Source organism: Cherax quadricarinatus, chromosome 82 (assembly GCF_038502225.1).
Source record: "Cherax quadricarinatus isolate ZL_2023a chromosome 82, ASM3850222v1, whole genome shotgun sequence".
Taxonomy (NCBI): Eukaryota; Metazoa; Arthropoda; class Malacostraca; order Decapoda; family Parastacidae; genus Cherax; species Cherax quadricarinatus.
The window spans coordinates 11,460,028-11,473,754 of record NC_091373.1 but is presented as its reverse complement, the minus strand read 5'-3'; the positions used below and the strand labels follow the sequence as shown (position 1 = coordinate 11,473,754).

The 13,727-nt window shown below is 41.4% G+C and overlaps 1 protein-coding gene across 1 annotated transcript in view; it reads right to left on the bottom strand.

Annotated features, from left to right (window-relative positions):
• LOC128702833 (mucin-2-like) overlaps positions 1–13,727 on the bottom strand; it is a 657,321-nt gene that overhangs the window by 523,562 nt on the left and 120,032 nt on the right. The window lies entirely within an intron of this gene.

Sequence of the window (13,727 nt, the reverse complement as noted above, 5' to 3'; positions counted from 1 at the left end):
TTATAATAATAGAAGTGAAGCTATGGTTGTGTGTCAATTGCAGGAGTGGAGCTCTGCTCTTGTGCCTCTTACAAGAGTGAGGCTCTAGAGTCCACTACAGGAGTAGGGTTATACTCTAGAGTCCATTACAAGAATGTACAATGTTCTTGTGTGCATTATACAATGCTTTCATGCCCATTATAAAAGTGGAACTACATTCTGTCTCCGTTACAAGAATGAAACTATATTCCTGTCGCCACTGTAGACATGAAGCTAGGTCCGTGTCTGCTACAATAAATCCAGAATAGACGTCGTAGTAATAATACTCAAGACCACCAAGAATATTACCTTCCCACCTCCACGGATTATTATTATGATAAAAAAGCGCTAAACCCATTAGGGTCACACAGCCCTCCTCCACAGATCATCCGGAAGCACAGCTGTTTACACCAGGCAGCTCCTAAACGTATTTGGGCCATGCACTCCCTTCCCAAATACGATCTAATCTGCCCACCTACTTCACCTTCGTCACTCAGATTTAATGTTTACACGCACTAGTAGGTTGGTAGACAGCAACCACCCAGGGAAGTACTACCGTCCTGCCAGATGACTGTGAAACAAAAACCTGTAACTGTTTTGCATGATGGTAGGATTGCTGGTTTCTTTTTCTGTCTCATAAACACGCTAAGATAACAGGGATATCTTGCTACTCCTACTTACACTTTGGTCACACTTCATAGACACGCACATGCATATATATATATATATACATACATCTAGGTTTTTCTCCTTTTTCTAAATAGCTCTTGTTCTTTTTATTTCTTCTATTGTCCATGGGGAAGTGGAAAAGAATCTTTCCTCCGTAAGCCATGCGTGTCGTATGAGGCGACTAAAATGCCGGGAGCAATGGGCTAGTAACCCCTTCTCCTGTATACAATTACTAAAAAAGAGAAGAAGAAAAACTTTATAAAACTGGGTTGCTTAAATGTGCGTGGATGTAGTGCGGATGACAAGAAACAGATGATTGCTGATGTTATGAATGAAAAGAAGTTGGATGTCCTGGCCCTAAGCGAAACAAAGCTGAAGGGGGTAGGAGAGTTTCAGTGGGGGGAAATAAATGGGATTAAATCTGGAGTATCTGAGAGAGTTAGAGCAAAGGAAGGGGTAGCAGTAATGTTAAATGATCAGTTATGGAAGGAGAAAAGAGAATATGAATGTGTAAATTCAAGAATTATGTGGATTAAAGTAAAGGTTGGATGCGAGAAGTGGGTCATAATAAGCGTGTATGCACCTGGAGAAGAGAGGAATGCAGAGGAGAGAGAGAGATTTTGGGAGATGTTAAGTGAATGTATAGGAGCCTTTGAACCAAGTGAGAGAGTAATTGTGGTAGGGGACTTGAATGCTAAAGTAGGAGAAACTTTTAGAGAGGGTGTGGTAGGTAAGTTTGGGGTGCCAGGTGTAAATGATAATGGGAGCCCTTTGATTGAACTTTGTATAGAAAGGGGTTTAGTTATAGGTAATACATATTTTAAGAAAAAGAGGATAAATAAGTATACACGATATGATGTAGGGCGAAATGACAGTAGTTTGTTGGATTATGTATTGGTAGATAAAAGACTGTTGAGTAGACTTCAGGATGTACATGTTTATAGAGGGGCCACAGATATATCAGATCACTTTCTAGTTGTAGCTACACTGAGAGTAAAAGGTAGATGGGATACAAGGAGAATAGAAGCATCAGGGAAGAGAGAGGTAAAGGTTTATAAACTAAAAGAGGAGGCAGTTAGGGTAAGATATAAACAGCTATTGGAGGATAGATGGGCTAATGAGAGCATAGGCAATGGGGTCGAAGAGGTATGGGGTAGGTTTAAAAATGTAGTGTTAGAGTGTTCAGCAGAAGTTTGTGGTTACAGGAAAGTGGGTGCAGGAGGGAAGAGGAGCGATTGGTGGAATGATGATGTAAAGAGAGTAGTAAGGGAGAAAAAGTTAGCATATGAGAAGTTTTTACAAAGTAGAAGTGATGCAAGGAGGGAAGAGTATATGGAGAAAAAGAGAGAAGTTAAGAGAGTGGTGAAGCAATGTAAAAAGAGAGCAAATGAGAGAGTGGGTGAGATGTTATCAACAAATTTTGTTGAAAATAAGAAAAAGTTTTGGAGTGAGATTAACAAGTTAAGAAAGCCTAGAGAACAAATGGATTTGTCAGTTAAAAATAGGAGAGGAGAGTTATTAAATGGAGAGTTAGAGGTATTGGGAAGATGGAAGGAATATTTTGAGGAATTGTTAAATGTTGATGAAGATAGGGAAGCTGTGATTTCGTGTATAGGGCAAGGAGGAATAACATCTTGTAGGAGTGAGGAAGAGTCAGTTGTGAGTGTGGGGGAAGTTCGTGAGGCAGTAGGTAAAATGAAAGGGGGTAAGGCAGCCGGGATTGATGGGATAAAGATAGAAATGTTAAAAGCAGGTGGGGATATAGTTTTGGAGTGGTTGGTGCAATTATTTAATAAATGTATGGAAGAGGGTAAGGTACCTAGGGATTGGCAGAGAGCATGCATAGTTCCTTTGTATAAAGGCAAAGGGGATAAAAGAGAGTGCAAAAATTATAGGGGGATAAGTCTGTTGAGTGTACCTGGTAAAGTGTATGGTAGAGTTATAATTGAAAGAATTAAGAGTAAGACGGAGAATAGGATAGCAGATGAACAAGGAGGCTTTAGGAAAGGTAGGGGGTGTGTGGACCAGGTGTTTACAGTGAAACATATAAGTGAACAGTATTTAGATAAGGCTAAAGAGGTCTTTGTGGCATTTATGGATTTGGAAAAGGCGTATGACAGGGTGGATAGGGGGGCAATGTGGCAGATGTTGCAAGTGTATGGTGTAGGAGGTAGGTTACTGAAAGCAGTGAAGAGTTTTTACGAGGATAGTGAGGCTCAAGTTAGAGTATGTAGGAAAGAGGGGAATTTTTTCCCAGTAAAAGTAGGCCTTAGACAAGGATGTGTGATGTCACCGTGGTTGTTTAATATATTTATAGATGGGGTTGTAAGAGAAGTAAATGCGAGGGTCTTGGCAAGAGGCGTGGAGTTAAAAGATAAAGAATCACACACAAAGTGGGAGTTGTCACAGCTGCTCTTTGCTGATGACACTGTGCTCTTGGGAGATTCTGAAGAGAAGTTGCAGAGATTGGTGGATGAATTTGGTAGGGTGTGCAAAAGAAGAAAATTAAAGGTGAATACAGGAAAGAGTAAGGTTATGAGGATAACAAAAAGATTAGGTGACGAAAGATTGAATATCAGATTGGAGGGAGAGAGTATGGAGGAGGTGAACGTATTCAGATATTTGGGAGTGGACGTGTCAGCGGATGGGTCTATGAAAGATGAGGTGAATCATAGAATTGATGAGGGAAAAAGAGTGAGTGGTGCACTTAGGAGTCTGTGGAGACAAAGAACTTTGTCCTTGGAGGCAAAGAGGGGAATGTATGAGAGTATAGTTTTACCAACGCTCTTATATGGGTGTGAAGCGTGGGTGATGAATGTTGCAGCGAGGAGAAGGCTGGAGGCAGTGGAGATGTCATGTCTGAGGGCAATGTGTGGTGTGAATATAATGCAGAGAATTCGTAGTTTGGAAGTTAGGAGGAGGTGCGGGATTACCAAAACTGTTGTCCAGAGGGCTGAGGAAGGGTTGTTGAGGTGGTTCGGACATGTAGAGAGAATGGAGCGAAACAGAATGACTTCAAGAGTGTATCAGTCTGTAGTGGAAGGAAGGCGGGGTAGGGGTCGGCCTAGGAAGGGTTGGAGGGAGGGGGTAAAGGAGGTTTTGTGTGCGAGGGGCTTGGACTTCCAGCAGGCATGCGTGAGCGTGTTTGATAGGAGTGAATGGAGACAAATGGTTTTTAATACTTGACGTGCTGTTGGAGTGTGAGCAAAGTAACATTTATGAAGGGATTCAGGGAAACCGGCAGGCCGGACTTGAGTCCTGGAGATGGGAAGTACAGTGCCTGCACTCTGAAGGAGGGGTGTTAATGTTGCAGTTTAAAAACTGTAGTGTAAAGCACCCTTCTGGCAAGACAGTGATGGAGTGAATGATGGTGAAAGTTTTTCTTTTTCGGGCCACCCTGCCTTGGTGGGAATCGGCCGGTGTGATAATAAAAAAAAAAAAATAACGCACACTATGTTTCCCATCAGTAAAATGGGTACCTAGGAGTTAGTCGACTGGTGTGGGTCGCATCCTGGGGCAAAATTGACCTAATTTGCCCGAAATGCTCTGCATAACAAGCGGCTTTCTATGTAGTAGTATGTTACTGATGTCAGCTAGGCCTGCATCCCTTGTACATTTATAGAAATAAAGATATATTATTATTATTATTATTATTATTATTACTACTACTACTACTACTACTACTGGAGTGTACTCTTCATAGCAATAATGGTATATAATACCGGCAAGATGAGCAATACCCGGATATCTTTATTTGTTGATGTGTGTAGTTCTACGAGACTGAGGGACTGATTACCTTGCTTTCTACTGTCTCCAGTTTCAACACCTTCAATTAACCTCTGTACTTAACTGATAAAATAACTGGTTGGTGAAACGTCTTCAAATAAAGATACCCAGGTGTTGAATATGTGTAAGTCCTAATATGTCGAATATGTATGGAATATAACAAAAAAGTACGCACACACACACAGATTATATATACATATATATATATATAAGGAGGGAAGAGTATATGGAGAAAAAGAGAGAGGTTAAGAGAGTGGTGAAGCAATGTAAAAAGAGAGCAAATGAGAGAGTGGGTGAGATGTTATCAACAAATTTTGTTGAAAATAAGAAAAAGTTTTGGAGTGAGATTAACAAGTTAAGGAAGCCTAGAGAACAAATGGATTTGTCAGTTAAAAATAGGAGAGGAGAGTTATTAAATGGAGAGTTAGAGGTATTGGGAAGATGGAGGGAATATTTTGAGGAATTGTTAAATGTTGATGAAGATAGGGAAGCTGTGATTTCGTGTATAGGACAAGGAGGAATAACATCTTGTAGGAGTGAGGAAGAGCCAGTTGTGAGTGTGGGGGAAGTTCGTGAGGCAGTAGGTAAAATGAAAGGGGGTAAGGCAGCCGGGATTGATGGGATAAAGATAGAAATGTTAAAAGCAGGTGGGGATATAGTTTTGGAGTGGTTGGTGCAATTATTTAATAAATGTATGGAAGAGGGTAAGGTACCTAGGGATTGGCAGAGAGCATGCATAGTTCCTTTGTATAAAGGCAAAGGGGATAAAAGAGAGTGCAAAAATTATAGGGGGATAAGTCTGTTGAGTATACCTGGTAAAGTGTATGGTAGAGTTATTATTGAAAGAATTAAGAGTAAGACGGAGAATAGGATAGCAGATGAACAAGGAGGCTTTAGGAAAGGTAGGGGGTGTGTGGACCAGGTGTTTACAGTGAAACATATAAGTGAACAGTATTTAGATAAGGCTAAAGAGGTCTTTGTGGCATTTATGGATTTGGAAAAGGCGTATGGCAGGGTGGATAGGGGGGCAATGTGGCAGATGTTGCAAGTGTATGGTGTAGGAGGTAGGTTACTGAAAGCAGTGAAGAGTTTTTACGAGGATAGTGAGGCTCAGGTTAGAGTATGTAGGAAAGAGGGAAATTATTTCCCAGTAAAAGTAGGCCTTAGACAAGGATGTGTGATGACACCGTGGTTGTTTAAGAGAAGTAAATGCGAGGGTCTTGGCAAGAGGCGTGGAGTTAAAAGATAAAGAATCACACACAAAGTGGGAGTTGTCACAGCTGCTCTTTGCTGATGACACTGTGCTCTTGGGAGATTCTGAAGAGAAGTTGCAGAGATTGGTGGATGAATTTGGTAGGGTGTGCAAAAGAAGAAAATTAAAGGTGAATACAGGAAAGAGTAAGGTTATGAGGATAACAAAAAGATTAGGTGATGAAAGATTGAATATCAGATTGGAGGGAGAGAGTATGGAGGAGGTGAATGTATTCAGATATTTGGGAGTGGACGTGTCAGCGGATGGGTCTATGAAAGATGAGGTGAATCATAGAATTGATGAGGGGAAAAGAGTGAGTGGTGCACTTAGGAGTCTGTGGAGACAAAGAACTTTGTCCTTAGAGGCAAAGAGGGGAATGTATGAGAGTATAGTTTTACCAACGCTCTTATATGGGTGTGAAGCATGGGTGATGAATGTTGCAGCGAGGAGAAGGCTGGAGGCAGTGGAGATGTCATGTCTGAGGGCAATGTGTGGTGTGAATATAATGCAAAGAATTCGTAGTTTGGAAGTTAGGAGGAGGTGCAGGATTACCAAAACTGTTGTCCAGAGGGCTGAGGAAGGGTTGTTGAGGTGGTTCGGACATGTAGAGAGAATGGAGCGAAACAGAATGACTTCAAGAGTGTATCAGTCTGTAGTGGAAGGCGGGGTAGGGGTCGGCCTAGGAAAGGTTGGAGAGAGGGGGTAAAGGAGGTTTTGTGTGCGAGGGGCTTGGACTTCCAGCAGGCATGCGTGAGCGTGTTTGATAGGAGTGAATGGAGACAAATGGTTTTTAATACTTGACGTGCTGTTGGAGTGTGAGCAAAGTAACATTTATGAAGGGGTTCAGGGAAACCGGCAGGCCGGACTTGAGTCCTGGAGATGGGAAGTACAGTGCCTGCACTCTGAAGGAGGGGTGTTAATGTTGCAGTTTAAAAACTGTAGTGTAAAGCACCCTTCTGGCAAAACAGTGATGGAGTGAATGATGGTGAAAGTTTTTCTTTTTCGGACCACCCTGCCTTGGTGGGAATCGGCCAGTGTGATAATATATATATATATATATATATATATATATATATATATATATATATATATATATATATATATATATATATATATATATATATGCAAAACAACCACTCTGAAAGAATAGAGAAATTTTCTAACAGAGTTGTAGATGCGTGGAACAGTCTTCCCAGTGGGGTGATAGAGGCTAGGACCTTGGGTAGCTTTAAGAAGAGACTGGACAAATATATGAGTGGGAGGGGCTGGGTTTGATTGTTGTCATTGGGTACGGGAGTTATTTCTAGGGAAGCTTTAGGTAGTAGTCGTTTTGATAAGGACCTGCCTCGCATGGGCCAGTAGGCCTTCTGCAGTGTTCCTCCATTCTTATGTTCTTATGTTCTTAAGTTCCAAGCGCTTTCGTGACTACTCACATTATCAAGGAACTATGAAAGTAAAGCATCCAAGGAAGCTATATAAGGGGTCTGGCCAACACCTCACTATCAGATCCCAGAACGGTTAAACACCTGACGCGCGCCGACCCAACTGGATAGGTCCTTTGCACAACTCACCCACAAACTATTCTACCCAAGAAATTTAAAAAATTATTATTCGTCCAGTGTATTATTAAATTCTTCCCAAATTCTATTAATTATAAATGGATCTAATTTATATAAACCAAAGGAAATATTCATATTATTGTCAAAACTGCTTTTTATGAAACAAGATTCAATTATATTCCTGTCGACCAACTTTTTGAAAATCAATTGGATGGTTAAAATCTCTTACATGAATAAATAGAGCATTGGAATCTTGTCCAGTTCTAATGCTATATTTATGTTGTTTTAATCTTAGTTCGAGATTTTTACCAGTTTGACCGTAATAAACTTTATCACAAATTTTACAAGGAATCTTATAGACACATCCATCAGCATTTTGTGGGGAATTCTTTATCAAAAGTTTTTTACATTTTTTATGCCCAAAAATGTAGTTATACGCCATTTCCTTGGAAAATTAAATAGCTTAGCCCATTCTATAAACTTTACTGTTGAGTTTGAAGAAAATAACTCATTGCCTTTTCTAGATGTTTTAATTATTAAGGGTAATAATGAATTCAAATTTAAAATTTACAGAAAACCAACAAATAACTGTTCCTATGTCCACTATTATTCCTCGCATCAAGATAGAGTCAAACTGTCTGTTTTCTCATCAATGTTTTTGAGAGCTTTACGAATTTGTAGTCCTGAATTCATAGATGAGGAAATATCCAAAATTTATGAAATAGGTAATGATTTAAAATACCCAAGAAATGTAATTGATAAATCTTTTAAAGTTGCTAGAAATACTTTTTACAATCCAAAAAGGGACAACCAGCCTTATTCAACTAAAAATATGTTGGCTCTCCCTTACCATGAAAACTTGGTTGATATGCCTTCTCTTCTTAAGACTTTTAATATTAAAGTTGTATTCAAAAATCTTGATACAGTAAAAAAACTTTTGATAAAGAATTCCCCCCAAAATACTGATGGATGTGTCTATAAGATTCCTTGTAAAATTTGCGATAAAGTTTATTACGGTCAAACTGGTAAAAATCTCGAACTAAGATTAAAACAACATAAATATATCATTAGAACTGGACAAGATTCCAATGCTCTATTTATTCATGTAAGAGATTTTAACCATCCAATTGATTTTCAAAAAGTTGAGAAAGTAGTATCAAGCAAGTCCATGGTCGACAGGAATATAATTGAATCTTGTTTCATAAAAAGCAGTTTTGACAATAATATGAATATTTCCTTTGGTTTATATAAATTAGATCCATTTATAACTAATAGAATTTGGGAAGAATTTAATAATACACTGGACAAATAATAATTTTTAAATTTTCTTGGGTAGAATAGTTTGTGGGTGAGTTGTGCAAAGGACCTATCCACTTGGGTCGGCGCGCGTCAGGTGTTTAACCGTTGTGGGATCTGATAGTGAGGTGTTGGCCAGACCCCTTATATAGCTTCCTTGGATGCTTTACTTTCATAGTTCCTTGATAATGTGAGTAGTCACGAAAGTGCTTGGAATTTCTCTATTCTTTCAGAGTGGTTGTTTTGCATATTCTGAAATCACCTGTTTACTGTGATCTTATTGCATATATATATATATATATATATATATATATATATATATATATATATATATATATATATATATATATATGTCGTGCCGAATAGGCAGAACTTGCGATCTTGGCTTAAATAGCAACGCTCATCTTGCCATATAGGACAAGTGAAAATTTGTGTATGCAATAATTTCGCCAAAATCATTCTGAACCTAACGAAAAAAATATAGTTCACTGTGTTTGTTTAGTATTAAATTTCTGTAAACAAATCTAAAATATATTTAGTTGGGTTAGGCTAAAATAAATTGTTCTTGTTATAATAAGGTTAGGTAAGTTTTCTAAGATTCTTTTGGTGCAAAATTATTTTTTTTTACATTAACATTAATGACAAAAAAATATCTTTAAACGTATAAGAGAAAATTTTAGAAAGGGCTTAATTTTAAATGAGTTCTTGCTAATTGACCAGTTTTACATATTCGGCACGACATATATATATATATATATATATATATATATATATATATATATATAACTATGCAAGACAAGCCACGGAGTGTGGAAATCTTTAGCTCAAGTACTTTTACACTTCTCAGTGCGTCATCAGGAGCTATGCAATGTTGCAAGAGAGCAACTACAGCAGGGAGAGAATTCTCAGAGTAGCATAGTGCGGATGTGTCACCAGCGAGACTTCCACTCCCCTCCCGTGGCTTGTCTTACATATATATATATATATATATATATATATATATATATATATATATATATATATATATATATATATGTGTGTGTGTGTGTGTATGTATGTGTGTGGGTGTGTGTATGTGTGTGTGTGTGTGTGTGTGTGTGTGTGTGTGTGTGTGTGTGGTGCCGAATAAGTAAAACTTGCGATTTTTGGCTTAAACAGCAGCGCTCTTCTTGCCGAATAAGGCAAGTGAAAATTCGTGTATGCAATAATTTAGCAAAAATCATTCTGAACTTAAAGAAACAAAATATATTTCATTGTGTTTGTTTATTAAATTATTGTAAACTTATCTAAAATATATTTAGTTGGATTAGGCTAAATTAAATTGCGCTTGTTATAATAAGGTTAGGTAAGTTTTCTAAGGCTCTTTTGGTACAAAATTATTAATTTTTACATTAACATAAATGAAAAAAATATATCTTTAAACGTATAAGAGAAAAGTTTAGAAATAACTTAATTTTAAATGAGTTCTAGCTAATTAACCAGTTTTACCTATCCGGCACATTATATATATATATATATATATATATATATATATATATATATATATATATATATATATATATATATATATATATATATATATATATATATACACGTGTATATACATGCATTTGTGATCACACGAATTCCACAACTTTTAGGATACGCTGGATACACCATTCCTGGTCCAGTGTATTCATTGTCTGGTCGAAGTCTCTTCCACCTTCGCTACTTACGACCTTGTGTTTGTGCGGAGGTTCAGCTCTAAAAGCCAATCATTTATTTTTGTTTATTAGCCTGTCTGGGTCTTCCTGAAGTGTTTTGGTGCTGGAACTTCGTTTAGGTGAGACCTGCTGATGGTGTGTAGTGGCAGCGTGCTGCCTCTAGTATACTCTGCTGCCTCTATCATAGACTAGTGTCTCTACCTTGTTGCCTCTATCATAGATTGTCTATGATAGAGGCAACAATCTGTGATAGACTGTTGACTCTATCATACATCACTGTTTCTTCACAGTTCACTGCTAATTCATAGTTCACAGCGTCGAGAAGTCCCTTCTCACACACTTTATCAACGTTCCTGGTTCTTCTTAATCACGTTCTCTCATTCTTATAATTGAATTTCTCCTTTTTTTAAATTTCTTTTATCGCGTTTTTACCACTCCAGTAAATTTTCTTGGCTGTTATCTCCTTTAATTAACCTTAACTTTAATACTAAATTTTCTCTCTCTCTCTCTCTCTCTCTCTCTCTCAGAAAAGTCATAAAGAGGACCTGACCATTGATCAATCATTCGTGTGGAAATAGTGGACCACTCTGATGCCCATCCCTGGACCACTGGAAAACTGACGACCATCATTGGAAAACCGACGACCATCACTGGAAAACTGTGACGACCATCACTGGAAAACTGTGACGACCATTACTGGAAAACTGTGACGACCATCACCGAATCGCTATGATGATCATCCTGGACCACTATGACGACCATCACTGGACTACTGTGATGCTCATCAGTGGACGACTATGACGACCATCAGTGGACCACTGTGACCATCATCACTGGATCACTGTGACGACCATCACTGTAGGCTTGATGCTCCGTGCACTCATAGTCACACATGCTGCCTCCTGCACTGACTCCGGTATAACGTGATCCCTTTTCAAGTTAGCGAAGTTAAGTCAAGTTCTGAAGTTGTTGCTAAGTTTACACTCCTGTCTTCAGCACCTAGCATCCCCCCACCCCTCCCCCCACCACACACCACCCACACCCCCACCCACACCCACCCCTCACCACTCACACCCACGTTCTCACCTCCCAAACCTACGTCCTCACCACCCACACCTACGTCCTCACCACCCACACCCACGTCCTCACCTACTCACCCACCCTCACCACCCACACGTCCTCACGTCCTCACCCACACCCACGTCCTCACCACCCACACCTACGTCCTCACCACCCACACCCACGTCCTCACCACTCACACCCACGTCCTCATCACCCACACCTACGTCTTCACCACCCACACCTACGTCCTCACCACCCACACCTACGTCCTCACCACCCACACCTACGTCCTCACCACACACCCCTACGTCCTCACCACCCACACCTACGTCCTCACCACCCACACCCACGTCCTCACCACCCACACCTACGTCCTCACCACCCACACCTACGTCCTCACCACTCACACCCACGTCCTCACCACCCACACCTACGTCCTCACCACCCACACCTACGTCCTCACCACCCACACCCACGTCCTCACCACCTACACCCACGTCCTCACCACCCACACCCACGTCCTCACACCCACGTCCTCACCACCCACACCCACGTCCTCACACCCACGTCCTCACCACCCACACCTACGTCTTCACCACCCACACCCACGTCCTCACCACTCACACCCACGTCCTCACTCACACCCACGTCCTCACCACCCACACCCACGTCCTCACCACTCACACCCACGTCCTCACTCACACCCACGTCCTCACCACCCACACCCACGTCCTCACCACCCACACCCACGTCCTCACCACGTCCTCACCACCCACACCTACGTCCTCACCACCCACACCTACGTCCTCACCACCCACACCCACGTCCTCACCCACACCCACGTCCTCACCCACACCCACGTCCTCACCACCCACATCTACGTCCTCACCACTCACACCTACGTCCTCACCACCCACACCCACGTCCTCACCACCCACACCCACGTCCTCACCACCCACACCCACGTCCTCACCACCCACACCCACGTCCTCACCACCCACACCCACGTCCTCACCACCCACACCCACGTCCTCACCACCCACACCCACGTCCTCACCACCCACACCCACGTCCTCACCACTCACACCCACGTCCTCACTCACACCCACGTCCTCACCACCCACACCCACGTCCTCACCACCCACACCCACGTCCTCACCACCCACACCCACGTCCTCACTCACACCCACGTCCTCACCACCCACACCCACGTCCTCACTCACACCTGGTCACAGACCGGGCCGCGGGGGCATTGACCCCCGAAACTCTCTCCAGGTAAACTCCAGGTAAACACCCACGTCCTCCCACCCATACCCACGTCCTCACCCACACCTACGTCCTCACCACCCACACCCACGTCCTCACCACCCACACCCACGTCCTCAGCACCCAGGTGCTCAGCACCTGCTCCTAGGCTGAGGGACTGACTGCCTTATCTTCCACTGTCTGCTGTATATATTTCTACATTAACATATTATATCCCTGTATTATATTGATAAAGCCACTAGATGGCGAAACGTCTACAAATAAAGATACCCAGATGTTGTGCATGTGTCTAATTCTCCACACAGCTTATGTTTACACTGAATGAACTCGGTATTAATGTTGTAGAATTACCGACAATATGTTAGGTAAAAGGACACAAGTGCAACTAATATTACATTTTATTGTGGCAACGTTTCGCTCTCTAGGAGAGTTATCAAACCGTACCGTTTCGCTCTCCAGGAGCTTTGTAAAGCCGTAACGGCTAGACAAAGTTCCTGGAGAGCGAAACGTTGCCACAAGAAAAGTCACATTAGTTACACTTGTGTCCTTTTACTTTACATTTGAATGAACTTTGTCTATTGTTGTCCACACACACACACACACACACACACACACACACACACACACACACACACACACACACACACACACACACACACACACACACACACACACACACACTGCTGTGTGCGTACATTATAATCATAGCCATAATTTATAAAGGGGTGGAGAGGTAAGCCAGTGGAAGACCTCGGTCAGATGACCAAAAGCTCCGGCTGCGGGTCAACATATGATTAGACCCTCGTCAGGAAACACTTTTGTGTTAGAGTGACTTTTAAAAAGGTCCGAGTCGGTCCCATGTGCGAGTTATTTGTGTTTTGCTCCAGTCACGGAATTGTGCCTCTTTGTTCCTTAACGCTTGCCCAGTTTCCTGACAAACCTTACCTAACCTACTGTGTACTGTGTGTGGCCTTGCGGCTGTGTTACTGAGTTATACACCGTGATATTTGTACAGGTTTGATAGTTTCGTCTTACGTATCTCTTATGAGTCCTGTGTTTGATTAATGTTTATAGAGTGACTAACTTACATGTAGCGAGAGCCCTATCGTACCTGTT